The 25533-nt window shown below is 36.7% G+C and overlaps 1 protein-coding gene and 1 non-coding gene across 3 annotated transcripts in view; both read right to left on the bottom strand.

The window, feature by feature from the left end:
* The window catches only part of LOC129135766 (uncharacterized), a 337314-nt gene that overhangs the window by 25470 nt on the left and 286311 nt on the right, over positions 1 to 25533 (bottom strand). The window contains exon 5 of one of the 2 annotated variants that reach the window (XM_063817397.1): positions 17884 to 17977. The exons of the other annotated variant lie outside the window; for it this stretch is intronic. The gene's annotated coding sequence lies outside the window, so the exon portion shown is untranslated. Of the gene's footprint in view, positions 1 to 17883; positions 17978 to 25533 lie in introns of those variants that run through there. 2 annotated transcript variants of the gene reach the window in all.
* On the bottom strand, positions 2963 to 3065 carry LOC112204348 (U6 spliceosomal RNA). The gene has a single exon (XR_002937902.1). It is a non-coding gene; the product is annotated as a U6 spliceosomal RNA (small nuclear RNA).

Below are 25533 nucleotides of genomic sequence, written 5' to 3'. Positions count from 1 at the left end.
AAAAAAGAAAACCAGCAATAAAAAAAGGAAAACCAGCAATAATTCTGCCTCAGGAAAAATAACCCAAAATTTCTAGTGACATTGCTATTCAAAGATTCTATGATGCAGACATGTATGGCAAACTGGGGGAGAAAGAAAAAAGAAAAAGAGAAGAAGCTGATGAAATAACCAAAGCAATGTACAAGTGGGATCAAGCAACATAGAAATGCTTGTTTATTGTAGCCAACTTCACACCATATCCAGGATTGGCAGAAACCGAAGGACACAGGTTCCAACTTGGGCCACTTCCTACCAGCAAGTCAGTAATAAAGAGAGTTAGTTGCTCTAAATCTCAGTTTCCACCTATGTAAGATGGGAACAATAATCTCGACCTTAACATAGTGTTATGCTAATTAAATAAGAGAAAAATGCATATTAGTTCTGTGACCCTATGCTGAAAATCCATGGATAGTCCATGCAGCGTTCTAGAGCATGAATAGGATTCTCTATTATTTGAATGTATAAGACCAGACTATGCCTGAAATTTATATTCTCTATTGTTATTTGATTTGACCTATGGCATGTTTATGAAAATGTGACAGAAAATGTGACATTATTGTGATTTTTTTCAAAAGGACAGATTCTATACTTTCATGCACACTGGTAATAGCACAGCAAATCTAACATTGGTAAAAGTCAATGGCTTTTTGTGGCTAATAATTCATATAATGTTAGAATACATTCAGATGTGCACACCTTTCCTTCTCAGACCTAATACTTCAATGTATTAATCAAGTTGAAGTTAGCCACGTGCAGGAAGCCTTGTATTCAACAATGCGCTTTGTATCTTACAAACTTGGTAATGCATGACCTGTCTCTGAAGGATGAAACACTTCAGTTCTTTCTTTAATAACTGGGGGATGACGCCTCCCAAATCGGTTTCTGACAACTCAGGCATAGTTGATTAAATCACACATCTCTCCTCCCCCTTACTGTCCAAGAAATGCAGGATGCTCAAACTGAAGAGATGTTGATTAAGATGATGTTGGACAATTAATTATGCACCATGATAACCTCTGACCTGCGCAAGTTCTTTCTATTTTCATCAGTTCAGACTCCAAATTAACAGATAATTACATTCTTGTGTTTTAATCAAGCCGTGGGCAGCGGGGGAAAGATGGTGAAGTACAAATCAAGAAGAGAATTCATGTTGAGCTAATTTTTTTAAAAAAATGAAAGGTTTGAAAGGATAATTATTTCAATTATTTTACTTTCTTTTATACCTAGAACTCTCTTCAAACAGAAGTCTTTGTGTTACAGCACAATCTCTGAGATAGAATATGCATTTGGGTAAAAAACAACCTACCAAATGTGTATCACATAGCAGGAAGTATAGATCATGTGTGCAGTTGAATCAGTGAAAAAGTGTAAAATATGCCAAATGCATACCTAAAAGAGGCCATCCTACTCTTTTGAAGCACATACAAAATTGAAAAACAAAAACAAAAAGAGACTCAGAATTACTTTAGAATGTTCTAATCAATAAATTGACATAAAATTGATGTACAGAAGAAAAGCCTGGCAGAAATATATTATTCCCAGTTTTATATTAAGAGTAAAATTAGCAAATTACTAGTAAAATCAGGGGTGGAAGCTCACACAGACAATTTTCAATTAATTCATGATGTATCTGCTTTATAGAGTAGTATGTACTCATTTTTAAAAAGACAAATAATATATTTTATCAGAACACAAAAGTTTACATACTGTACAATCAAAGCTATGCAAAAAAAATTCATGGACAAGAAAATGATTGAATAAATACATGCAAAGTCCTTGTCTCTGAGTAGTGAGATTGTAGATATTATTTTCTCCTTTTGTTTTTATATATCACTATAAGACTCTATGCTTCTCAGGGAACTCATTTTAAATAACAATTTTCAAAACAACTGATTTACTCCTTTTTTCAAGGAAGACTGACATGTAAGCCTTTTGGCCAAAGTAGAAACTGTAGCATCATGAAAAGAAGCTTCATGTCACAGGCCTATCCTGATTGGTTTATTACCAGTGAATTTTTGGAATTTTTTTACTGAGAAGAAATGTGAGTTCATTTTCGCGGCTGGGAAGGAGAGAATGCTGGAGTACAATGTTAGTGTCTGCCGTAGACCGGGAAGGAATCCCAGCAGCCTCATGTGTGTTGGCTGAACCTAATGGTGGCCAAGGGTGGTCATCTGAATTCACAAGTGCTAGTCTAGTTTCTCAACTAGCTAGGAGGCTGGAAAGTTTCAAAGTCCTCATTTCTCCTAGTGTTTATCATTGACATTGCCTAGGAAACTGTCGGAAATGCATAATCTCAGGCCTGAAACAAAGTATTCGATTCAGAATTGGCATTTTAATTAGATCCCCCAGGTGGTTTGAAAGAACACTAATGTTTGAGAAACTCTGCTCTAGCCCAGCAGTTCATCTTCTGTAAAAGAGATTCCTAGCATCAGACTCCTAGTGTGGTTTTCAGAGATAAATGAGGTAATGCACATGAAAAACTTACAATGCCTGATATATAGTAAACAGTAGATAATCACAGACATTATATTACTATCAAATTTCTCTAATATTTTCTGATACTTCATATACAAGTATATTAAGATCCCACCTAAACCATAAAAGTTCATTGGTATTTGCATTCTAAACTCAGAAGTAAACAAACTCTACCTCCTAAAATATTTATATCAACATCAAATTCCATAGAGTGAACACTAATGAGCCCAAGAACTCAAAGAACTCAGACTCATCAAGCAAAGATGCAATCATGTTAGGTTGATGAAGGAAGACTAGGGACTTAGGTATTTGCAATCATTCTGATGAGAACTGAAATAAGAGAGTTCATAGACAGAAAATCCAATTCCCCAGAGTCCCAGTTCCCCAAACATTCTAACAAATTCGAGGGTTTTTTTTAATTTTAAAAAGTATCTCTATTACAAATTGGAAAAATATGGAACACTTCACAAATTTGCGTGTCATCCTTGTGCAGGGGCCATGCTAATCTTCTCTGTGTCGTTCCAATTTTAGTATATGTGCTGCCAAAGCAAGCATAAATTTGAGTTTTTATTAAAATTTACAGACTTCCCCCCCACCTTTCCAAACATTTTTATCTCATCCATTCTTTTTGTTCATAGCCCATGACATTTAAACTGCAGAATTTTTGGCAAATTTTGCATCAGGGATTTAACAGAGAGAAACAATACAAGGCAGAAATAAAGGAGGATGAAGTTACTTATAACAATACGTAATCATGCATTTATTTCTTAATTTCATCCACACTTAGTTTACATGTGTTATATGTGAGAAAAAATATAGAGAGAGAGCGGAAATGAAGGGGGGAAACATAGGTTAACACATATATAACACGATTAGTGCTTATATAAAAAGAAGTGATGTCTTTTTGTGAAAAAAGTGGCTAAGGAGTATCCTCTGAAGAGAAAACTGTCATATGAGAAGCTTTAGGATAATTATTTTATTTTTAGTCAGTTTATTCAGGCCCCAAGAGCATAAACCTGCTGAATTTTCTCTCCCTTCTTTAACATACCATATAAAATGATCTTTCTCATCTGTCTCTGCTCAAGGACATTTATTTCCTTTCCATGTTGTTCTATGCACATGTCGTTTTCTTCTCTGCAGTCAGAGTAGGATGCTGACCTGATGCATTCAGCAGGGGCAGGAAGGGCGGCAGGGAGATGTATTGCTCTCTGTGCCTTAATATCCTGGCTGAACACACACCATTAGGTACACAGCCACACATTTGGTTGACAGAGTTGCCTGTGACCCGTGCGACAGGGATTAATGGGCATCTATTCTCAGCATCTTACCTTAGTAAACCTCAGGTCACCTTTATTGTTTGGAGATACTCCCTTATTTCCCCACCTGTGCTTGAAAACCCTCTTCTTTGCCTTCAGGGCCACTGACTCACCCTGATTGTCCTTCCTTCAAAGTGAATAATCAGAGTGAGGACAGGGTTATAATAAATGGAGAGCTGTCGCTTTCTGAAAAGCAGAAAACATTATGCTTAAGTTAAATATGAGTCAAGATCTTTACTGTAAAAGCTAGTGTTTTTGTACTCCAGGATGCAAACATTGCTTTGAATCTCTGGCCATTGGTTTTCTCTTCCATAAAGAGAAGAAACTGAATATAATCAGTCTTGTGAATAAATTCATTTCTAATCAAACTCAAGAGTCTCTAAGTGGCATCTATGTTACATTCTAGAAGTCGTTTTGATTCAATTGTGGTGTTTTTTTTTTGCTTTTGATTCTCAGGTACTGAATGTGCCTTTAAGATTTTCTGCAGTAAATTAAAAAGTTCATATCCTGTGTTTTAAAAGTAGCTTCAAGCTAGAAACAGATTAACTTTTGGAATTAAGTTATTGTAGCTTTATGTCCTTGATCCTGCATAATCATTGATGTCACTATTTCTTGTGTTTGCTTCTGTTTCAGGATTCTAATTTCTTCTAACAAATTCCATTCTTGCCCTTGGCGACCTGTAAGTTGGCATTAAAGAGTTGCCTGTTGTATCAACCAGGACACTTTCTGTTACAAATAACAGAAGATCTCATCAAAATTGGCTTATAAAAAATAAAATAGAATTTACTGGTTCTCATTTTTAAGTAATTCTGGTGGTAGACATAGCTTCAGGCATGACGATACAATTGCTCAAGGGATGTTATGTGTATCTTGTTCATTTCTCTGATGTTGCTATTGACTGCACTGTGCCCACTGAAGATTCAGATGTTGAAGCCCAAACCCCCAATGTGACCATCTTTGGAGAAAGGGCTTTTAAGATGGTTAAATGAGATCATAAGGATATGGTCCTAATCCGACAGGACTTAGGACCTGAGAAGTTTAGAGAATTAAGGAGACTTAATTTAGATTAAGTCAACCAGGCTAAAAGAAAGGCACACAGAAAAAGCAGAGAAGGGAGAAATATGTGTGGAAGAGCATGATGCATTTGAGGACTCCTAAGGATATCGACAGGATTGGTATCCTTACAAGAAGAAAGAGTGAGCTTAAAGACCACATGAGGACACAGTCAGAAGCCTGTAAGCCAGTAAGAGCGTCTTCATCAGAACAGCACCCTGCTGACACCCTGATCTCTCGACTTCCAGCCTCCAGAACTGTAAGAAAATAAATTCCTGTTGTTTCAGCCACCCAGTCTATGGTATTTTCTTATGGCAGCCCAAGTAGAGTAATGCAGCTTTTCACTGTGGGTTTGCTCCTTGTGATAGGTTAAAGTTAGCTATAAATTCTTTGCTACCACTCCCATGGAGAGGTAGTATACAGTTTCTGCTCTCTTGAACTCAGACTGGCCTTAGTGTCTTGCTAGGCCAATAGAATTTAAGAAACGTGATGTTCTGAGATTTTTAAGGATAGGTTATAAGAAACCTTGTCGTTTTCTAGCAGGTTCTCCTGGAATCCTCACTGTAGGGGAAGTTAGCCATGATGTATGAAGTAAATTATCCTGGGTTAGAGAAAAACACAAATGAATTTAGAGGTGTAGCTAGTGGAGAGAATTAAGTTAAATATTTTGATCATGTGTCAGGTATTATGTAGTCCTTAATGAATAATAATGGGAAATAAGTAATGTTGGTTGACGGCTCAATGTGTGTCAGGTATGTAAGTGATTTACATAAATATTTTAATATACACGGATTTAAATATCTACTTAATAATACATATTGTATATTAAATATGTGTACATATATTTAAATAATATATAAACATATATTAATACATTAAAAGCTGTATTAATTTATATGTATGTGTGTGTATATATATATATATATATATATATCGTTGCAGAAAGTCTATTAGATAAAATCAGTATTGTGCTTAGTTCAAAGATAGGGAAACTGATCCTTAAAAGTTAACTAACTCAACCATGGTCATTCAAGTGTTAAATGGCAGAAAGAGGATCTGGCTGACAAGAATCCTAGTTCTCAACCACTACACAATTCTTTTTGTTCTTTCCTTGCTGCCTGATTTTATTGGTACACCGCTCCCCACCACATCAGACTTCTCTGTTAGCTTGTCTTCCCTAATTCAACCTGAACTGGCACTTTGTAGTTACTACTATTATATAATATTATACATTGCATATATGTATTACTTAATACAGCAATAATGTTCTCTACCATTTAATGGTTACCTATGTTCCATTTATTAAATTGATCATTTCAAAACAATTAGTAAACCTTATCCCAATGATGTTGGGAGCAGGCCCCCCAAAATCTGGCCATAAACTGGCCCCAAAACTGGCCATAAACAAAATCTCTGCAGCACTGTAACATGTTCATAATGGCCCTAATGCCCACACTGGAAGGTTGTGGGTTTACGGGAATGAGGGCAAGGAATACCTGGCCCACCCAGGGTGGAAAACCGCTTAAAGGCATTCTTAAGCCACAAACAATAGCATGAGCGATCTGTGCTTTAAGGACAAGCTCCTGCTGCAGTTAACTAACCCAACCTATTCCTTTAATTCGGCCCATCCCTTTGTTTCCCATAAGGGACACTTTTAGTTAATTTAATATCTATAGAAACAATGCTTATGACTGGCTTGCTGTTAATAAATACGGGGGGAAATCTCTATTCGGGGCTCTCAGCTCTGAAGGCTGTGAGACCCCTGATTTCCCACTTCACACCTCTGTATTTCTGTGTGTGTGTCTTCAATTCCTCTAGTGCCGCTGGGTTAGGGTCTCCCTGACTGAGATGGTCTCGGCACAATGATGCTCAGAGATAGATATTTTAGTCTTAACTTAGCAGAGGAGGAAGCTGAGTTCCAGGAAAGCATTGATTGAAGGACATTGTAAGTAAGACTGCACAGCTGTGCGGCCAGGTGCCACTTGACTCTTACAGTTCTGAAGCACTTCCTTTGGTTAATCTCAGGGCTCTCTCAGCTTTCATCACTACACACAGATGCTAAAGATTTTAGCAAGCAGTGTATAAGCTAGAGCTGCCACCCCCACTCTTGCCCTGACAGTTTGGACAGGTATTCCTTCAAAGAATGGAGTGTTTCATTTGTCCAATTCATCAAAGTTCTGCCATCATTTATGTCATGCATTAAGCTACTAATGTCTTAGCCTTTGGTCTCTCAGTACAACCTTCAGTTAAATTGAGCTGGGAATTTACAGGTGAAGGGCCAAATGGAGAAAGAAAGCAGAAAGAAGGAAAATTTAATGTCAGTTTGCTTCATTGCTTTAGCCAAGATGAGACAGAAATATCAGGATTTATTATTACAATGTTTATCTAGTCTGATATTCTGAGAGCATGTGAGCTGGAAAGTGGGTTCAGAGAGTAGATAACATACAGAAAACAATTTTGAAGCCACCATGGAAAATCTCTATTTCTATAGTCATATCTTGCTTTGGGGCAGTTTGACCAAGATAGTTTATTTATAGACTGGTCTCCAAATCACACATGGAGATTTCAAACAACAAATCTATGTCATATGATGACATTTGCCATCCCAAAGAGATGGATCAACATTGATGCAGGGAATGTGTGCACTGAAGTTGGAGGCAGAATATTTTTCGGAGTCAGATACCTGGGTTGAAGATATAGTTCTGAAAGTTATTAGCTGTGACACCTTAGATAAATGAGCCAACTCTCCTGAACCTCAGTTTCCTTTCTATAAAATACAGATGAACAGGCTTGCCTCATGAGGTAATCACATAGGAAAACTGACTATTAATAGAGACGATGTATATAAATTATCTCATGACATGTATGATTTTTATGTTGTCAAAGTAAATGATGGCTATGGCAGTTTATTAATATGGGATTATTTTTGCTATAAGCCTGAAGTGAGTTGGAAATGTTCCTTTCTATTCAAAATTACATAAACAAAGGAGAGCTATTAAGATGGTATTGCCAACACATGAAATAACTGAAATGTTTTTTAGCTGTGCTGAATTCTAGAATATTTGCCAAAGAAAATCATAGAGTATTCATGAATATGAGTTTGTACATATGTTTGTAAATAGTATGTATATATTTTATATGTTTTATGGCTATATTTCATCTACACACTCATTAAAGCATTCTTTACTCACATATTAGATCCTGGTATTCAATAGCCAATCTAGGCACGAAGAATAGTAAAATTAGAGTCTAGCCTTATGGCTAACGCCATGGGGTTAGACTTCATATTTGGTTCAAATCCTGACACTGTTTACTAGTTGTTTGTCAGGGGCCCATTTGACAAAATAAAAGCGCAGCATTTGCAATAGAATGAACATGGAATTACAAATTAGCTATGACTCCTGGGTCTCAGTTTCCTCATCTGTAAACTGGGTTTGGGTAGGGGTTAAAGAATCATGTATTTGTTTTTGGTGAATTAAACAAAAAAAATCTATTTACACTACTTAGCAGTTCTGAGGTTACTAATAAAATGCCGCTCATATATAGTAGCCAATATTTTATTATTAAGACCCTCAAGTGCACTAAAGTATATTGCTTTAGCTACAGTATAAATAATGTAATAAGAGAAAATAAGGAATCTACTGTTTGTGTATTATCATTCTAGGTATTTAAAAGTCATCTCATAGAATGGAACAAGTAGGACTTTTATTGTATTTTAAAGACAAAAACACCAAAGACAAGAAAATTTAAGCAACTTGCAGGAGGCCAGGCCTGGTAGCTACTTGACCCTTTCTGCTCAGAACACAGGATTAGACCTCTTTTTGTGAGACAGCAGTGTTCACAGTGCTCCAGAGGCCAGACAGGAGATAGGTAAGTTACCTTGAACCTGGGGCACAAAGAGGAGGCTGAGGCCCAGAGAGTTTCTATTATAATAATTTCCCACAATGAGTTAGTATGGAAAGGAATAAATCAAGATGGGCTCACAATTTTATCTCATGTTAATTCCATGGGCCCATGAACAGTTTATTTGCATGTTGAAATCAGAGAAATGTTTCTCAGTTAAAAAAATATATATGCACAGCTTATACGTTCTTGAAATATACAGCATAGCCAGAACTACCCTTTTTCACCCCCAACATGTAATAGAAGGTTAAGTTCAGCAAGTACTTCATTTTTCTTATAACTCTAAATGAAGGAAATCAACAATGCAGTGGTGATCATAAATGATGGTTGGCACTTGTCCTGAGCATGAGTGTTTCACAGGAAGTAGAGGGGATTTTGGCAAAGGAGGGCCCTCAAGCTCCATCAAAGGTGGCAGCTCCATCTCAGGTCCTGCTCATGGTTGCCTTGTGAGTGCCTGCTTCCATCTTACCATAACTTCTTCCAAGCAAAGCCTCATATCAGGTTGTTTGTGATAAATATCCCACTTTTTTAAGCATTGGGAAATGACTTTTTAAACTATGCCACCAATACAAAGCTGATTCCTTCTTTTAATTTTACAAACTCCACATAGAGTGAATTATTTATCTTTTTACTTTTCACTAGCAGCAGAGTAGGTCCTAAAGCCCATGTCCACGAGACCAGACTCAGTTGCCTCAGTGATTAATAAAATGTTCAATGGATTCTTGCTGCATATGTCCATGCTGTGGTTATCCGATAGTCAGCTATGTGCAAGCCAAGTCAGGCGTGGGGATGTTGTAAAGCTAATTAAACACCCTGGAATGAAAATCTTTATTGACCAGAAACCCATATTCAGAAACTTTCATATTTCTATTAGCTATACTTAGAAAGATATGGGATTCATTTTCCCACATGAAAGCAGAGAAATAGGCACAGCTGTGCTGGATCCTTATGTAATTGAAACTCTGCGGCATGTCATTCAAATCCCTCTGTGATCTCTACCCTGTGAAACTCTACAATTAAACTCACTTGTCTGTATATACCTACACTCTAGTCACTTCACTTACTTAGACTTCCAAGAACATGCATGCTTTTTTTTTTAATACTAACAGCTGAGGAAATGTATTTTTCTTTTTGTAATGTCCTGTACTCCTTATTCAGCTTGAGAACGATATCTTTTTGTCTTACATTAACTTTATATGTTTAATATTTTTAAATTTCAAAAGCTTTTGTGGTACAAGTGGTTTTTTGTTATGTGAATGAATTGTATAGTGGTGAATTCTGGGAGTTTAGTGTACCCGAGAAGCATGTCTTGATGCTAAAGTCTCAGCAGGTCTTTCTCTGTGAAGCCTTATTGAATTTCCTACCCCCGAGCATAATTCATGAACCCTGTTTGCGCAGTCCCTGAGTCAGACAGTTGGCCACTAATGATTGTTTTAAATATATGTCTTCCTAACTATCCCGTAATTTCCTCTAAAGCCAAAGCTGTGTTCTATTGATCTTGAAATCTTTGCCGTAGCGGGTCTTCTAACATTTGATAGGTACTATTCTTGATAATTAAATGAAAGAATTGTGTATTTCTTTTTACTATTATCTTAGGTTCAGGGGTACATGTGCAAGTTTGTCACACAGGTAAACACTGGTCATGGGGGTTTCTTGTACAGATTATTTTATTACCCAGTTATTAAGCCTAATACTTATTAATTATTTTTCCTGATTCTCTCTCTTCTCCCACCTTCCACCCTCTTCATAGGCCCCAGTGTGTGTTGTCCCCCTCTATGTGTCTGTGTGTTATTATTTAGCTCCCACTTACAAGCGATAACATGTGGTATTTGGTATTTGATTTTCTGTGCCTGCGTTAGTTTCCTAAAGACCATGGCCTCTGGCTTCATCCATGTCCCAGGAAAATACGTGATCTCATTATTTTTTATTGATGCATAGCATTCCGTGGTGTAGATGTACTATAATTTCTTTATCCCATCTGACATTGATGGGCATTTAGGTTAATTCCATGTCTTTGCTTTGTGAATAGTGCTGCAATGAACGTGTGTGTGCATGTGTCTTTATGATAGAACAAATTATATTTCTTTCGGTATATACCCAGTAATGGAATTGCTGGGTCTAATGGTATTTCTGTCTTTAGGTCTTTGAGGAATCGCCACACTGTCTTCCACAATGGTTGGACTAATTTACACTCCCACCAAAAGTGTATAAGCATTCCCTTTTCTCCACAACCTTGCCAGCATCTGTTATTTTTTGACTTTTAGTAATAGCCATTCTGACTCGTTTGAGATAGTATCTCATTGTGGTTTTGACTTGCAGTTCTCTAATATTCGGTGATGTTGAGCTTTCTTTCATATGTTTCTTGGCCACGTGCATGTCTTCTTTGGAAAAGTGTCTGTTCATGTCCTTTGCCCACTTTTTACTGGGGTTGTTTGCTTTTTTCTTGTAAATTTGTTTAAGTTCCTTATAGATGCTCAATATTAGACCTTTGTTAGATGCACAGTTTGCAAAAATTTTCTGCAGGATGTCAGTTTACTCTTTTGATATCTTCTTTGGCTGTGCAGAAGCTCTTTAGTTTAATTGGATCCTATTTGTCAATTTTTACTTCTGTTGCAATTGCTTTTGGCATTTTCATCACGAAATCTTTGCCTGTGCCTATGTCCTGAATGGTATTGAATGGTATTGTCTAGGTTGTCTTCCAGAGTGTTTATAGTTTGGGGTTTTACATGTAAGTCTTTAATCCATCTTGGGTTAATTTTTGTACATGGTGTAAGGAAGGGATCTAGTTTCAATTTTCTGCATATGGCTATCCAGTTATTCCAGCACCATTTATTGAATAGGGAATCATTTTCCCATTGCTTGTTTTTGTCAGGTTTGTTGAAGATCAGATAGTTGTAGGTGTGTGGTCTTTTTTCTGGGTTCTCTATTCTGTCCCATTGGTCTATGTGTCTGTTTTTGTGCCAGTACCATGCTGTTTTAGTTATTATAGCCCTGTAGTACAGTTTGAAGTAGGGTAACATGATGCCTCCAACTTTGCTCTTTTTGCTTATGACTGTCTTGGCTATTTGGATTCTGCTATGTTCCATATGAATTTTAAAATAGTTTTATCTAGTTCTGTGAAGAATGACATTGGTAATTTAATGGGAATAGCACTGAATCTATAAATTGCTTTGAGTAGTATGGCCATTTTAATGATGTCAATTCTTCATATCCATGAGCATGAAATGTTCCTCTGTTTGTGCCATCTCTGATTTCATTGAGAAGTGGTTTGTAGTATTTTTACTAATAATAGATTCATTCCATGACCTCTAATTAAATATATTTTTTTTTTCAACTTTTATTTTATTATAACTATTGTTATAAACAATTGGTTATTTTAGATTCAGGGAATACATATGCAGGTTTGTTACATGAGTAAATTGTGTGTTGCTGTGCTTTGGTGTACAAATACTTTCATTACCCAGGTACTGAGCATGGTACCTGATTGGTAGTTTTTTGACCCTTACCCTTCTCCTATGCTCCATGCTCAAGTAGGCCCTGGGTTTTCCTTTCCATTTTTGTGTGCATGTGTACTCAATATTTAGTTCCCTCTTGCAAGTGAGAATATGTGTTATAGTTGGTTTCCTGTTCATTAATTCACATAGGCCTTGAGTTCCATCCATATTGCTGCAAATGGCATGACTGTTCTTTTTTGTGGCTGCATAGTATTCCAGAGTGTACCTGTACTGTATTTTTTTTTACCCAGTCTACCACTAATGGACATCTCATTTGATTCCATGTCTTTTCTATTGTGAATAGTGCTGCAATGAACATGAGAGTACATACATCTTTTCAATGGAATGATTTACATTCCTTTGGGTATATACTGAGTAATGGGATTCCAAGGTCAAATAGTAGTTCTGTTCTAAATTCTTTGAAAAATCTCCAAACTGCTTTCTACATTGGCTGAACTAATTTACATTCCCACTAGCAGTTTATAAACATTCCTTTTTCTCCTCAACCTTGCCAAAATTGTTATTTTTGACTTTTTAATTACACCTATTCTATTTTAAGATAATATCTCATTGTGGTTTGGATTTAGATTTGTCTAATGGTTAGTGATGTTGAACATTTTTTCATATGCTTGTGACTCATGTATGTCTTTTTAAATACATGTTCATGTTCATTGTCCTTTGTATTTTCTTACGTACCTCAGAAGTATCTGTTCCTGTCCTTTGCACATGGGGTTATTTATTTTTTGCTTGTTGATTTGTTTAAGTTCCTTACAGATTCTGAATATTAGACTTTTGTCAGGTGCATACTTTGCAAATATTTTCTCCCATTCTGTAGGTTGTCTGTTTACCCTGTTGATAGTCTCTTGCTGTGCAGAAGCTCCTTATTTTTATTAGGTCCCACTTATCTGTTTTGTTTTCACTGGAATTGCAGCGGATTTTTCATAGATGACTCTTCTAAGTTAAACTACCTAATATTGGCAATGACTCTCCTAATTTTGAGGTATGTTCCTTTGATTCCTAGTTTTTTAAGGTCTTTTACATAAAAGAATATTGAATTTTATCAAAAGTCGCTTATGCATCTAATTTTTTTTGTCTTTTAGTTCTGTTTATGTGATGAGTCACATTTATTGATTTGCATATGTTGGACCAAACTTCCATTGCAGGAAGAAAGCCTACTTCATTGTGGTGGATTAACCTTTCGATGTGCTGCTGGATTGAATTTGCTATTTTTTTTTTTTTGAGAATTTTTGTGTCTATGTTCACCAGGGATATTTACCTGAAATTTTCTTTTTTTTTTTTTCATTTTGTCTCTCACAGGTTTTGGTATCAGAATGATGCTGGCCTCATATTATGAGTTAGGGAGGAGTCCCTCTTCCTACATTTTTTGGTATAATTTTGGTAGGACTGGAATCTGCTCTTCTTTATACATGTGTTAAAATTCAGCTGTGAATCCATCTGATACAAGGCTTTTTCTGGTTGATAAGTTTTTTTTATTACTGATTCAATTTTCAAACTCATTTGTTTGTTCAGTTTTTTCCTGTTTTAATCTTAAGTGGGTACATGTTTAAAGCTTTCAAGTTTTTCCTGTTTTAATCTTGAGTGGCTGGCTATATGTTTCCAGGAATGTATCCATTTCTTTCATGTTTTCTAGTTTGTGTGCATGGAGGTGTTTATTATAGTCTCTGAAGGTATTATTAATATTTTGTATTTCTGTGGGATTGGTCATAATGTCACCTTTGTCATCTCTAGTTGTGTTTATTTGGATAGTCTCTCTTTTTTCTTACTCTTCTTAATTTAGCTAGCAGTTTATCAATCTTATTTATTTTTTTACCAACTTTTGGTTTTATAGATCTTTTGTATGTATTTTTTTGCCTGTCAATTTCATTCAGTTCAGGTCTGATTTTGCTTATTTCCTTTCTTCTGATAGCTTTGGGGTTGGTTTGCTCTTGTTATTCTAGTTCCTCTAGGTGTGATGTTAGATTTTTAATTGTAGATCTTTCTGTCTTCTCAATGCAGGTGTTTAGCACTATAAACTTCCCGTTTAACATTCTTTTAGCTGTGTTCCAGAGATTCTGGTATATTTTATCTTTGTTCTTATTAGTTTCAAAAATTTTTTTGATATCTGCCTTTATTTCATTCTTTACCCAAAAGTCATTCAAGAGCAGGTTGTTTAACATTCACGTAATTGTATGGTTTTGAGAGATCTTCTTGGTATTCATTTCTAGTTTATTGCACTGTGGTCCAAGAGTGTGATTGGTGTAATTTCATTTCTTGAAGTTTGTTGAGAATTTTCTTATGGCCAAGCAAGTGATTGATCTTAGAGTATGTGCCATGTGCTGATGAGAATAATATATATGTATTTGTTATTAATGGGTGGAATATTCTGTAGATTTCTGTTAGGTCCATTTAGTCAAGTGTTGAATTTAGGTCCTGAATATCTTCATTAATTTCCTGCCTCAACGATCTCTCTAACCGTGTCAGTGGGCTTTACAATTCGGACAGAGCCTGTTGGTGACACAAAGTCAAGTTAGCCTCTCTGTCATTTGCTTCATCAGTAGCAATTAAGATGAAGTATTGAGAACCATGCTGGAAATAAAAATTAAAGTTGACAATAAACACCAGGAAGTGTAAGCAAATTATCCACTTTCCATGCTAATGAAAGTTATGTCATTGTGGGGACCAAACGCCAAAGTGCTGAAAATTAAAATAATTGAAATAATTGACACCCCATACCTGTATTAAGGACTAACTACAAATTGTGCTGTTGTTTCAAATTCAAAAGAACAAACAAACTTCCCTACTCATAACTTGTTTTACCAATTCAAATAAGGATGCCACATTTATCTACCCATACAGATGATTAGCAATATTGGGTATAATGTAGAACTGTTCTCTTTTTGAAGATCTGTGAATGCATGCATAAAGCAGTATTTCCTGAGGGTGGTGGAATGGAGATGGGGGGAGAAGACATCACTCAATAATATTGAGGAATTGGATCAATCTTTCTCATGTATTAGAAAGTGAATGGGAGGAACATGATAGAATAGATTTGTTCATTTATGAAACATATATCACATGGACACACTTGGATAAGCATTGAGCTGGGTGACAGGATACAAAATCATTAGGGCACTATCTGTCTTCTCAAATACGCACAGCCCAGTGGACAAAAGAGTCACATTATCTAAAATTAAAAATGGGAAGAGGGAAAGAAGAACAGGGCATAAAAACAAGAAGGCTAATTTGCCTAATTAAAAATCAAGTTCAGATTCAAACCCATGACTTTCTGACTGATTGGGGGCAGAAGTGAAAACTCATATTTATCAGATTGCTTACAAATTCACATTTTATGCCAGCTCATACCATGCATTGCCTCTTATCATTTTCATAACAGTTTCCTATTTACTTTTCTTCTCGCACAAAATATTATTAAATCTTTCAAAAGAGAAGGCACGGAATCTCCCACGAGTGCAATCCAAAATCCAGCAATCAGAGATACATCTTTCTGAAGAAATAATGATTCAAAATGCAGATGCTGTGGTGAGATAGTCACTCCTCTCAGAGGAAAACTTAACCACTGAGCACAGACAAGCTTTTCGTCAGAGCTGTAGAATACAGATATAGATATAAACTTGACCGGAGACAGACTGTCAGGGTTAGAGACGGGAGAGCTTGATCGGAAAAAGGCAATTAGTGCCAAAGAGAACTTGCAAGTGTCACTCTCTTAAAATGAGATTATAAGATACTCAGAATGGAATCGTTTCCCCTAGAGCTTCTCTTTTTAACAAAGGCAGCCTTTAAGTGCTTGCCGGCTTTTGCTTTCAAACCCTGAAATTCCTAGGTCTGAGTAAATAATATTTCAAGTCTCTCTTCCAGATTTTTGCCCCCCTCCCCTCCATCCTCCTTCCTGGAGTGGAGCATTGAAATTGCTTTGTCCAAAGTTCTTTATTTCTGTTAGAGGTTACACTTGGATTTCAAGGTATTCAGGAAAGGGGTGAGTATTGGCTTGGATAGCAATGCAGCAATATAAAAAGGAAGGCATAGCCATCAAATATAATTAAATAAAAATGCAAATTGGAGTTTAAAATCAACAGTGCTCAGAACCAAATACATTTCTGATTATGTTTGGGCTATCAAATACCAAAGCTACATCACCAGAAAGATTAGAAAATCTATTGAAATTAGGAAGAGGCTTTTTAAGTAGCTAAAATCTCAAATAAATGGAAATAAAAGATGTATAGAAAACAACCATATAATAAAAATATTAAAAAGCCCCTCACCAGCACTGACTCTGCTCCCATTCGAACTAGACTTTTCTTCACTTGCCCCTAAGAATCTGCAAGAGCTCATCACTGCTCACCTTTCCACATATGTCATCCTCATCCAGGCAAACCCTTTTTCCACACCCTCCAATCAGACAACTAACTTCTCTCCATCTTCAAACTAAAGTACAAACTCAGATGTCAATGCTCCTGAGAACCTGGTTCTGCCCCACCAGGACAGAGTTTGTCCTCTCTCTGGGTGGTGTCTCCACACTCAGTTTCTTGGTATTTTGTGTCTGTCACAGTCACCACAGTGCCATGTCATCCGTGCTTTCTTCATGCATCCTGACCGACTTGAGGGCAGAATCCGTGCCTTTGTGTTCCAAGAAATTCAACTCAGACAGGACTCCCTGGGGATCAAAGTGCCTTCATGAAGCATATTCATTGCCTGTTAAAAGGATCTTCAGAATAGTTGCTTCTGGTGTTATTTTGGGAAAGGAAAAACAGCCTGTGAACATATAAATTCCACATATTCAGTCATAAACTGTATTTTGCTAAGAGAAAGTTTGCTACAAAAGTGGTTACTCTCTAGCACATTCTGCAGAAGGGGTACCTCTTTGATATTTTTAAGGTGGGCTTTTAAGATTATCTTGTAAATATATGAGAAGTTTGAAAATAAGTTCTTAAACAAGCTTAACCAAATACCCAGTATGCCCCCCCACCCCCTTTCTTTCTGCCCCAAATACATGTTATGACTACAGGCTTCCTGGACTGATGTTAAAAACGTAATACTGTGTTTGGATATAGCCTTGGGGAAACTTAATTTTTTAAAAATAAATAACTTGGGTTCTCTGTGTGTGTGTGTGTTTATGTGCGTGCGTGTGTGTGTGTGCATGTGTGTGTTTATATTTGCCTTCTCTAAAGAATGTCATGGTGGAAACATCAAGGACTGAGGATCCATGATTCTTTAAATAGGTATTTGTACAACACTGGGCAAATTTTGTAACCTATGTATGTATTCATGTTTGACGTCTCAAATTCAAACAGTGACTGTCCATACCAACCACCCACTGCCCTGGCCCACATCCTACTTCCACGACCTGACCAACCAATTTGGTCTAAGCAGCAGTTCTATAGGCAGAGAGTTTGTTCTATCAAGATTTTTCAAAATCTAATTTTATAAGAAAGACAAAAAACAGACAATTTTCATATAGAAATTTAGAGAAAAATGGTAACTATATTGAAAGAATGGAAAATAGTCATTAATTTTTGATAACAATTTCTGATGAAAGAATGAATTAAAAATTTACAAGGCATTCTCCTGATAGCTAGAGATCTTACCTTCACTGAATTCAACTGTTATTTCTTGGGGGAAAATAAAGGTGCTTTTTCTTCCACCATCCCCTACTCTGGGATTTGTTGCCAGGGAACAAGGCTACAATGAGGAGAGAAGAGGATTGTGGAGAAGATTTGCAATAGAATCATGTAATTTAGAAATTAATGTATTTCTCTCTTCACCACAGGGTCATTGTTAAGTTAGAGAACAGAGAGTAAGAAAAGTGATTTCATTTTTTAAATCAATTACAAGTCATGTTTTAACCTGAGCAACTTTTATAGAAATATATCACAAAGGAAAAAAACTTAAGAGGGAAGATGACAATATACTGAAAACATTGATTGTTTTCCTGACTATATTATTAAATATCAAAATGAAAAAATAAGGGTATGTTTAAGTAAGTGCTGGCTTTTCAACTAGATGAAAGAATGTGCAGCCATCTGAATTACCATTTTGATGCCCATAGAGAGATATTGCTTGTGGATCTTATGATCCTTGTATGTGTGAACTCTTTAATGGGTGAAGACTCTTCTAGAGCAAGCATGGGAATGCCTTGGCCTAACAAGCCTTGAAAGAAAAGATGCTTGTATCCAGGTATAAATGTTCTAGGTCTATGAGAGTATGTATCATCCATATATTCTACACATTGGGAATGTTTTAAAAGAAGCTATGAGCAGCTCTTGTATACAGAGGGGTGTTCTGGGGACTGATGGGATGCTAGTGAAGGGGTGAAAATGCAGTTGGACCCACTACCTCCAGGTTCAGCATGTTTTTTGTTTGGTTGGTTGTTGTTGTTTTAAGACACAGTCTTGCTCTGTCACCAGGCTGGAGTGCAGTGGTGCGATCTCAGCTCACTGCAACCTCCACCTCCCAGGTTCAAGCAATTCTCCCAGGTGGCTGGGACTACAGGCATGAGCCACCATACGCAGCCAGTTTTTTTGTATTTTTAGTAGAGATCGGTTTTCACCATGTTGGCCAGGCTGGCCTCGAACTTCTAACATCAAGTGACCTGCCCACCTTGGCTTCCCTAAGTGCTGGAATTACAGGCATGAACCACCACGCCCAGCCTAGCAGGTGTTTTTTCACTCATGTTCAATATTACACTTTACTTTTTGGTTAGGATTCCATGAAATTAAAAAAATCACTCCAGGTCTTTTTAAACAGGGAGTGATTTAATAAAGGAAAGCAGGCCTAAAGCAGTAGTGTCTTAGTGTCTAGGAATGATTCCCATGTCAATGCAGAAGGCACCCATCGGTGAGTCCTACTTTAGACACAATTACTGGACTCATGCCCGTACTTTCTACTCAGGAGTCAAAAAGACAATCTTGCCTTTTTGTTCTTTGTTTTATCTGGTATCCAGGTGTCATGCACGTGTATTCAGTTCATAGAACTTTATTTTATATCCAGAACCCTGGTTAAAGGTAGTTTGTGAAATGCCATTTTTAACCTTTTAGCTTCTCCAACTAGGAGGTTGAAATGAAGGTTAAAGCAACCAATTAACGGTACCCAGCATACTGGTTTCTTCTCTATTCATAAAGAAATGTAAAACAACTTAACAAATGACTACATATGATAGTATCCCCAAGATATTTCTTTTTATCTAGAAATGTTAGTAACCACCATGAAGGGGGGAAAAAGCTACAATGTTCTCTCAAGGCAGAATTGTAATTTGCTAGTGACATCAGAACCAAATGAGAGTAAGTGGTGAGTTTCATTAAGAAAGAAGACATACTGGGCTATAGTTAATATGTGTAGTAATCAAATAAATCGGACTTATAGGTTACCTCTGAGTTAAATTATTCTGTCATTTATTCAACAATCCATTCATTCACTTCTTTTTAATTTATTGTTAGTCATTCACAACCATAAGAATTTATTCCCACAGCTTAATCATAATATGAAGGGCACTTACTGTTTACTATCTTCTTCTTATATATTGACAACAACCACTATCATTATATACACTCTTTGAGATAATGCCTGATAACCCAACAAAGTATCTATTAATATCCTCTTTGTACAAAGGACAAACACTGAAGCTTAGAGCAGTCTACCTACATTTATTGAGTTCCTATCCTGTGTGAGGCAATGAGACAGATTCTAGAGACTCACGGATAAAACCCACCAAGTACCTGCCCTTATAACACTAATAGTCTAGTGACAGACACAATTAAGTGAACATACAAGCAATGATAGGCTTAGGGCATAGCAGTTTGAATGTGGTGCTGCATTCACTAAACATCATGGTGAAGGAGGAGGAAATTTTCACCAGTAAAATATATCCCATTTTCACTAGCTAGAAACATCACTGAATCCTTGATTAAAGATACTGTGATTTTATTAGTCAGATCACTCTAAATAGGGCCTACAGCACTTCCCAATTAATAGATCAGCAGTAATCAGCCAGCTAATTACTCCCCTGACTACAGTTGATTTCCCCTCTAGAGAGAGAATGAACAATGTGTGGGAGAAAGTTAAACAGCAGCACAGACACACTATCAGGGGAGTCTGAGCCCTTGGGACCAAAGACCCCATGGCAAGTGTGATCCCATTAAAGGAGAAGACAGGAGATGGGCTGAGGTGGCCAAGAAGGACAACAGAGTCACCAATAAGAAAGAAAGGACAGAATCATAAGAATGACCATTGGACAGTATCTTGGAGATGACGGAGTCCAACCTCTCCATAGGAGAAAATTGAAGCCAAGAAATTTAAATACACACACCTAACACTAACTAGACCCTTTGAAATTTTAGGATCCTCAGAAAACTGATGTTACTTATATTTTGATCCTCATTTCGACATTCATTAACTATGTGATCCCGAGAGGGTTGTTAAGTTTCCTTTGCATCAGATTTCTTATCTACGCAAGTGGGAAAATGTAGCAAATACCTCATAGTCTCTTGCAATGAGAAAATAATAGAATGAATATAAAGCCCTTGAAATAGTGCCTAGCCAATCTTAAGAGTTTAGCATTAATTTTAATTAATTGTTTGTTACTTTTGTATCATTGTTACCTCTATAACAATACTGCTCTACCTAGAGGAACTGCTGTGCACGTTACTATTTTTAGTGTAAGACACGCTCATTCATTCAATTATTATTCACCAAGTACCTCCTCTATGCCAATCCAGATGTAACTAATCCCCTTAAGGAATTTGCTGTCTACTAGTAAGATGGAAAGAAAATACCACAATATTACTGTAAAGTTATTCATAGGGGAGAAAAGAAAGAGTACAGAGATGTGGGGTCTAACTTAAGCTGGCGGGGTGGGAAGGACAGGGGAAATTTACTTATAAGAGTTGCATGTTCAAATTGCCAAAGATTACAGAGATATTAAGTAGCAATGCTGGGGGAAGGCTAATTTCAGAAATTCACCATTTCTCATGACCACTATACTCAGGAGCCTCCGAATATTTGATGAACCAAATTTATTGGAATTGAAGAATAAGTAGATAACAACAAGCACAAAGACAGGAATCAGGAATCAACTCACCTTAATGTGTCTCTTCATTAAAATAAACATTTAAGCCCCATCAATGAAAACATTTTTATCAGCTTTATGCTGTAGCTTTCTGAATTGTATTACAATTCATGGAATCCAAGTTTATTTTTAATAGCATTATAAACAAATTGTTTGGCAAATGTTAAAGAAGTTATAGACAATTAAAAATCCTTAAGCTGCATGAAAATTCATTGATAACTAAGTGAGAAAAGTAGACAGGTTTCACACCCTCTTGTCATTTATACTTATATGACATCCATTTATGTAGAAAGTACTGCATGCTAGTCACTGTACTAATATTCTCAGAATTGGACTTCTCAATGACCTGATGAAGTACACAGTATTGGCCTCATTTTATCTGTTCAGAGGATTTAGCAATTTGTTAACATTTGTGCAGACAATAAATAGGTAGTGACCAAGGATTAAAATCAGGAATATATGATGACAAAGTTGATAATTGTTATTCTACTCCACTTAAAAGCTTTCAGCATAAAATATCTAGAACATATACTGATAAAAATGAGCTATAGTAATTCTAATGTATGTTAGTAGAACAGGGAGCTAGAAGCTACATTGGCTGTATTTCACAAGGCTTTCTCTCTTAGCTGACTCTGGAGGTCCAGTGGTTCTCTCCTGTTATTTTTTTTCTTACATAGTTTTTCTTATTATATTTGCAATGTAAATGATACTGGATGAGGAAGAAAGGTATTTTGATAGCCGAACAGGCATTCATTAAATTTAGATTCAGCTACCAATATTAACTGAGCATCTATGATATGCTGACGCTAACAATACCACTGAGTTTGGTATGCATGATTTTATTCTGGCCATATAACATCTTTTCAGTGGTATTAATGGTATTGATTCTGTTTCTTGTATCCAGGTTACCTAGTATTCTGACTCTCTCTCTCTCTCTAGCTCTCTGTCTACCTGTCTCCCCCACTCCTCCCTCTCTCTTTCTCCTCCTTTATTTTATTTTTTAACCAGATTTATCTTTGAAGTATATTCCAAGCATCTTCTTCAACATAAAGCCACACCAGAAGAAATCAAACCAAGAGATGACTAGAGAAAGAAATTGAGTCCTGATGATTCTGCTTGAGTTGCTACATGCAGCTTTCTATTCCTGGATATCTCCAAGCAACATCTGGCCTTAAATTGCTGCCCTTTCTTTCCAGAAGGAAGACTACAACAGGAGTTGCCCAAATTGATTGTCCCACCACAGTGAGTATCTTGATTCCACCTGTGAATTCAGAAAACACTTCAGTCATTTGAAGAGTGAAGGGGAGTCTGGGCGTGTTAAGAGGTAGATGTATTTGGCCAGATCCTAAAGCCAAGTATGCGAGGATGTGTAAGGGCCTGATACCATTACTGCCAATCCCTGCTACCCTTTCCACCTCCACATATGCCAGTCACTCTAAATCCCAGCTGTGCTCAGCCTTGGATCTCTCTGCCCCAGGCTCCTTCTAGAGGCCAAATAATATCTTAGAATCTTTGATTATTTTTGGTCATTTTTTGGAATTCACAATAATCAAAAAAACTCTGGAACTCTTGAATACAGTGTGCTGCTTCTTATGCTCTTATAGCAAAACAAAACTATTGATTTCATGGTTTTAAGAGCGAGAAACTTAAAAGAATCATAGCTCTAGATTCTGCTTCTAGAATTAGACCATAAATCTCTATTTAGCCAAAATTAGAGGTTTAATTTACTCTACATAGAGACATTTCTTATGCATTCTATTATAAACTTGGTTTGAGAGGACCATGACACCCTCAAAAAATTATTCACCCATTGTTTATATTCAAACATGCATTTTTTAAATTTATGTGTGCCTTCTCATGGGGGACACTAGTATCAAGGGAGCCGGCATCATTTCCAGCCTGTTTGTTATACACCAAGACAGACAGACAGCTGCATGTCGGCCTTGACAGTCACTGACAAATATTTGTCAAAAATCAAATTATTTATTAAATAATAGTATAAATAAATTCCTTTCTACCACTGAAATTCTATCATATTTTACAAACATCTCTTTGATAGTAATTATTACCTTTTTTTCATTATTTTACATTTGTAGAACTGTCTGGGTGTACTATGTCTTATGTCACCAGAAAGCAAAGTGCAGGACTTTCCTTCCAGTCATATTTGATTAATTTGTTCTTGGAATAGGACAGGGACTCATCCCTGTTCCGATAGACTACAAGGCTTCCTTCAGAAGAAGCCGTGGCAGGGAAGATCATCAGAAAATGACTTTAAGAGTGTGACACATTGAAAGAGGACTCACTGAGGCCTGTGACATTTGTAATGAGATGAAATTGTCGTTGAGAAACCTACAAATCTTTTTGGGAAGTTCTGACACCGGTTTGTGTCATTAGATGATGCTGCCTGCCACCACCTTCACAGCTGCATAATAAGAACAAAAGGCTCTCTGCTCAAGGACAGCTGCAGCACCGGGGCTGTAGCACCATCAGCTGTCATTTGGAGCTGACAGACTTCTTGATGGTGAGAAGACTTGGAGCTGCCATGGGCATCTCATTCAGTAACCAGAGTCTTTCCATTCATGTCAGTTTCCAGCCTAACCTCAGGTTAAGAGACGTGTCAGTATGACCCTTAGGAGTCTAATAGATCTGGTCAATCAAATGCTGTGAATCCCTTCTCAATGGAACAAAAGGTAGCAGTCTCAGAAAGGGTGGGTGTGAATAAAGCCAATCACCCAGATGGTTGCTCTAGGGCTCAATAAATAGTCACACTCTGACAATTTTCTAGCAGCATATGTGGTCATTTGCAAAGGGCTTTCACATACATTATCCTATTTATTTCTCAAAATAACCCTATGAGATAAGACAAATAGGTACAGTTATTACCATTTTATAAATAAGTCATTGAGATTGAGAGAGACTGAATGGCTTGCCCAAGGCTGAATACATAGTCATTAATTAACCCTGGCTTAAATGGAAGCCTTCTAGTCTTCAGGTTCATAACGATAAACACTGACCAATGATATAATTTTGACCAAAGAAGACAGGTCAAAATCATTGAATGAGAGAGGCTTACTGAATCAAGCTTCAAATGCTAGCTGATATTATGTCTGGCTTCCCTGTCTCCTAATGGTGTTTTCAAATATGTGTACAGATTCCAGCTAATTTCTCAATTAAAATTCATGAAAGACAATGCACAGAGCATTCCACTTGATATTTTTACATATTATCCATTTTTACTTTACCCTTACAAAAATAACCCTTTGAATTGGTTTCTATTATCTATATGTGCCACAAGAGGTAATTGGAATTCCAAAAAAAAAGAAAAAAAAAACTCTAGTGACATCACACTGTAGGAAATGTTAGAACTATGCCTTGAACCCTTGTAATTTGACACTGAAACTGTCCTAATAAAATTAATACAACTTAATTGCTAGATTCTTAACAAAAACAGAAGCTTGGAGTAGAAGCAGAGCAAAGCCTGAACCAGCTTGCCCTAGAGCCACTTCCTTAAAGCTAGCACTTAGAAGTCACCTACCCTCATCACAAGATCCTAACTTCTGTAGATAACATCCTTACCATTAATAAATCTCAAATTTTTCATTTGAGATATTTTGCAGATCCTGCATTCCAACAAGTCCATTGATGCCAGCCAGCCTGAAGACCCCTCTAAGGATGCCACTCGGTATAGGAATGTGGTTTCTTCATCTCCCTATCCCATGACTCAACCTCTCACTTTGCAAACAATCAGCAACCCTAGCTCCTCAGCTCTCTACCCACCAAAATTCCCTTAAAAACCCCAGTCCAAAACTTCCAGGAGGGGTAGATTTGGGGTTCCCTCTCATCTTTTCTTTGGCTACTGTTTGATTATTAAACTCTTTATCTGCTACAGTTCCTGCTGTTTTGATGCATTGATTGGTTACCGTGCACTGAACAAGAATCTGATTGTGCTATAACAACACTGTACAGGTTGATTTTCTTTATGCAAATATTCTGAAATGTGGATGTGCACACATAGGGTCTCAAAGTCCTATTTTTCAATATATATTTTTAAATTTTTCTAATAAGAAAATATCAGTAAGTGTTGCCACATACTTTGTGGGTCCAACTCAAAACAGTTCATTTTCAGGCTTGTAGGCAATCAAGATCAATCAATGTGACTGATTATTCTTTAGTC

Source organism: Pan troglodytes, chromosome 7, assembly GCF_028858775.2.
Source record: "Pan troglodytes isolate AG18354 chromosome 7, NHGRI_mPanTro3-v2.0_pri, whole genome shotgun sequence".
NCBI classification, from domain to species: domain Eukaryota; kingdom Metazoa; phylum Chordata; class Mammalia; order Primates; family Hominidae; genus Pan; species Pan troglodytes.
The sequence above is the reverse complement of the archived record's forward strand: the minus strand, read 5'-3'. Positions and strand labels throughout refer to the sequence as shown.